Raw genomic sequence first — 4,819 nt, forward strand, 5'->3', positions numbered from 1 at the left:
TTTAAACACAATCACATGATCTGTGATAAATTATCATATTGACTGGTGAGCGGGGCCTAATTAAAGTACATATTGACCGCACTGAAAATGGTCACGTGCGAAATCGCTTAGGTACGAATAAATGTGACGTCATACGTAAACAACAGTGTTTTGACGTCAAGACAATGCGACGTCATACACAATTTACTACGAAAAATTACCAAAGACTGCATATATTTGTTTTTAATTTTTATACTTATAATTAGGCTGGGTTAAATAATAAAACAATTGTTGCCTTTTAGGTTTGGTCGATATTTATAGGTTATTAGCTTTGTATCTGGAAATATGCACGAGTTCTTCATCGGAAATATTGCGCGACTTTAGGAGCGCAATATTCTTCCGCTGAAGAACAAGTGCGTATTTCCCGATGCAAAGATAATAACCTTTTTATTACATACGCATCTACACATACAGGTATTACATAAATATCATAAATATGTTCAATAGGCTAAATATGATTGACTATACTGAACTAAATAGATATGAAATTCAGGCATCAGTGTATGGAAAAATATTGACGTTTCCGGTACCAGTGTAACTTAACGGGAAATAGAAACGAGTATGTAATAAGGATAAGGATATATCGGCCGAACTTAAAAGACAACAATTGTTTTATTATTGAATCCAGCCAACTCTGAGTATAAACATAAATTACAAATATCTGCAGCCTTTGGTCATTTTTCTTGGTAAATTGTGTACGATGTCGCGTTATTTTGACGTCAAACCTTGATGACGTCACAACTGGCGGTCAATATGTGTTTTTGCTCCACCTTCGAGGCAGTACAACTTTATATCATTGATCATGTGATTACATAGGACTATAAATATAGATTTAATAATAAAATGTTATAACAAATATAATTATGTTAAGAATAAAAGTTTGTGTCTAAATGTTTTGTTCGGTTTTATTCACAATTTCAACATTTTATACGCCTTTCTCTGAAGGAGCGGGGCATATTATGTGAACACCAGACTCCAGTGGTGGCGGTCAGTGTCCAAAGCATGTCCGCTCTCTAAAACAGTTTTCATCGGATCTTCACCAAACTTGCTGACAATTTATGGCCAAGTACGAAAACCAGCCAAATTGGCCCAGGCACTCTTTGATTATGGCCCTTGAGTTAATAAAAAAACAGGGAATTTAGCCTTGTTCACACTCTAACCCAAACATTTTTCATCTGATCTTCACCAAACTTGCTGACAATGTTTGTGGGCATAATATCTCAGCCAAATTGGATAATCAGCCAAATCGTCCTAGGCACACTTGGATTATGACCTTTTAGTTACTCGAAAAACTGTAAATTTAGCCTTGTCCACTCTCTAAATCTAACAGTTTTCATCCGATCTTCACAAAACTTGCTGATAATGTTTGTGGGCGTAATATCTCGGCGTATTATGTGAACACCCATGGCATCGGTGGATGGTCGGCATCCAAAGCATGTCCGCTCTCTAATTCAGTTTTCACCGGATCTTAACCAAACTTGCTGACAATGTTTGTGGGCATAACACTTCGGCCATCTTCGATAACCAGCCAAATTGTACTAGGCACTCTTGGATTATGGTCCTTGAATTACTTGAAAAACGGGGAATTAGCCTTGTCAGCTCTCTTAAGTCGAACAGTTTTCATCCGATCTCCACCAAATGTGCTGACAATATTTGTGGGCATAATATCTCAGCCAAGTATTATAACCACTCAAATCGCCAAATGGCTGTTGTAGGGAGGTTGCACCATATAATTTATTTAATACTGATACGCAGAAAAACAACATTCAGTGAATTACGTATATTACGTATAAAGTCAAATAGTATATATATAGAATAAAAAGGTTATTTAGGGCCTAACATTATTCTGTATGATATATATTTGCACTCATACCAAGCTGGGAAAATACAAAAAAGGCAAGAATACAATATTCAGTGAAACAATTTTTATTTAAACTAAGATAAAATAGATATAGAATAAAAAGGTTATTTAACATTGTACTGTACAATACGAGATATATTTGGACTCGTACCCAGCTGAGAAAACCATATTGGACTCGCCTAACCCAATATGGTTTTCTCAGCTGGGTACTCGTCCAAGTATATCTCCGTATTGTACAGAACAATGTTAAATAACCTAATAGTATTGGATTTACCTGTACTGGAAAATAAACAGTGTCGATTGTATTGAGGTCAACTGCCACATTATCAAAGTTTATTAGTAAGTCGCTCTAAACCGATACATTTTGATACGATTATATAGTTAATATAAAAGCTGAATTTATTAAGAAAACTCTAATTTTTGGTGTTCTGTATCATATAGGGGAAAAATAAGGTCATTTTTCAGTATACATTGTTTTAAAACACAGTTTAGTTTTAAATGATAATTACATGTTTTCATTTTTACATATATGTTTTGTACATTTCAATTGGTTCGCGTTCTAACCGAAATAGGGGACGTCAATTTCTGAGCTACCTCGGTGCAGCAGTCTGTTTGTTACACTACAACTGTCGACATCGTATATTTTCGTCCCCTATTCCCGGTTAGTGCGCGAACCAATCAAAGTGTACAAAACATCAATTTCCATAACAACCCTAAAAAGCGGTAATAAATGCCAAACTAAATGGACGTAGACAGGAGGCGTGAACAATAACTGCTATAATCAGTTTTATGACAGATAAAACTCCATACTGTTGCAAAACCAATTCATTAGACAAATACGTCTAGACAACTTGATGCGAATATGTCATTTAACCGACCACAACCAATAAATATCTTGTCCACGTTAGGCATTTTTGCATCAAAAAAAATATATATTAATTTTTGCAAAAGTGAAAATCTATAATTATCATTTAAAACTAAATTAGTATAATGAAAGTGAATTTCATTTTACTCTCTAACACCTACAAGATAATATTTCATGCTTTGGTACAGAGAATGACAAATACATGTGAATAATATTTCCTGGAACTTGTACCAACAAAAATTAAAAGGACACCGGCATATAAAAAGCCATAATTTGATTTGTTAGTAACAAAACAAACACAATTGTCTCGTAATGAAAATTCGAGTAGAAATGCAAGGTTTGATTAAAATTTAGTTTCCTTATCAAACTTTTGCAGTTTCAAACTAAGACAAATTGTGTGCTTTCATAGCATTAAAGACTGTTTATTTGTAAAGACTTGTGTCACGGTATAGAAACGCTTTTATGAATATTGGCATGACACTAAATTTGTTAAATCTCAGCATATTTAGTTGATCTTTCCGAAAGAAGATCCATGGTGCCCTGCGGGCATTATATCAGTTTCAGATTGGTACAACTGGTAGGAACGATAGTCTTTCACAAGTCAGCTAGTTTGCCGTTTGGTTTCTTTGAAATGGAACCACTTTAACCTATGGCGATGGAAAGTAAGCGATCTTAACGACACAGCAACTGAGATTATTGAAACAACAACCGTCTACTTCACCAATGACTGACGGTGGGAAATAAACTGTACATAATATCAAAAAGTAGAGTCACTGAAAAAAAGTTTATTTCCGCAACCAACGTGTATTGAAAGTTATTGTGCTTTTAACATGTTCAAAACATGTTAAAGAATGGGTATGATCGTCTTACTGTGCATCTATATAGTTTATGTACAACACACTTCTTGTGGTATTTTTGAAAAGGTAAAGAAAAGGACTTACTTACAAAAGAATTTTTTACTAGGTTGTTGAACTTCGGATTCTATCTGCTTTCTCCCGTAAGCACAAGCATTACACTGGTTGCGTAATATAATGATTATAGTACAAAGGCGCTAACTTGTAAAAATATTCGTATATATCATGACAGCTGAAGTAGCAAATGACTGACGTATGGAACATGAAATTTAGAGCATATCTAACCAGTGACCGTAATTATGTGTCTTATGACGTAAGTTCGCTGTAATTTGTGATGACTAAGGCTAAAGAGAAATACCATTGTATCTGTTGTCCATTTAAGGCTTCTAATTTAGAAAATACGTTCTGCCATTTCGACTAAAAGAAACAAGCGAACAAGCGAACAAGCGAATGAAGTAAACTCCTTGCTTTTCCTGTACAAAATGTCATTTATATATCAACTTGTCACAAATTTTATACATATGAATATAAGTATTAAAAGTAGTCAAAACTACAAAAACTTTTTAAAAACAAGTCACTTTATTTTTAACCAACGTTTCGGCTACATCAGCCTTCTTCAGGGTTCAAAATAAACATAACAAAGGAAGTGACGTCAACGTCAAACGACGTCGATGACGACAACGTCAAAATTAAACAAAGAGTTTGGCGTAAAAATCATAAACAGGATCATAGTATGATACATAAAAACTGGTGAAAAAATGCAGTATAAGTGCAATGAATACAAATACAGATTTGTTCGTGATGACGTAACACAAGGTCATGATAAACTGAAAGATACAGTGTTCGATTCCTAAGATATTTTGTTCTTTTATGTCAATTTTATGTAGGTTTACCTTAGAAATATGATTTACACCGGGCGCGAATAAATTTAAAGATATTAAATTGTAGAATGACAAACTATCCCTTAAAGAGTTCCTATAGTTCTTTTTCCTTTCATAGTTTTTTTTTCAAATTCACATAATATGATAGGAAAATTTGTGCCGAAAGCAATTAACATATAAAAACAATGGGTCACCAGGCTTGTTTTTGTGAAAAATTGTTTTGAACACACCCACTGTTGCTGAAACTGCTAGCGATTTTTCAACATTTTCATAATTTTCTGCTTTTTTCTAAATACCAACCAAAACATGAATCAAGACA

This window comes from Mercenaria mercenaria, chromosome 7 (assembly GCF_021730395.1).
Source record: "Mercenaria mercenaria strain notata chromosome 7, MADL_Memer_1, whole genome shotgun sequence".
Classification (NCBI taxonomy): Eukaryota; Metazoa; Mollusca; class Bivalvia; order Venerida; family Veneridae; genus Mercenaria; species Mercenaria mercenaria.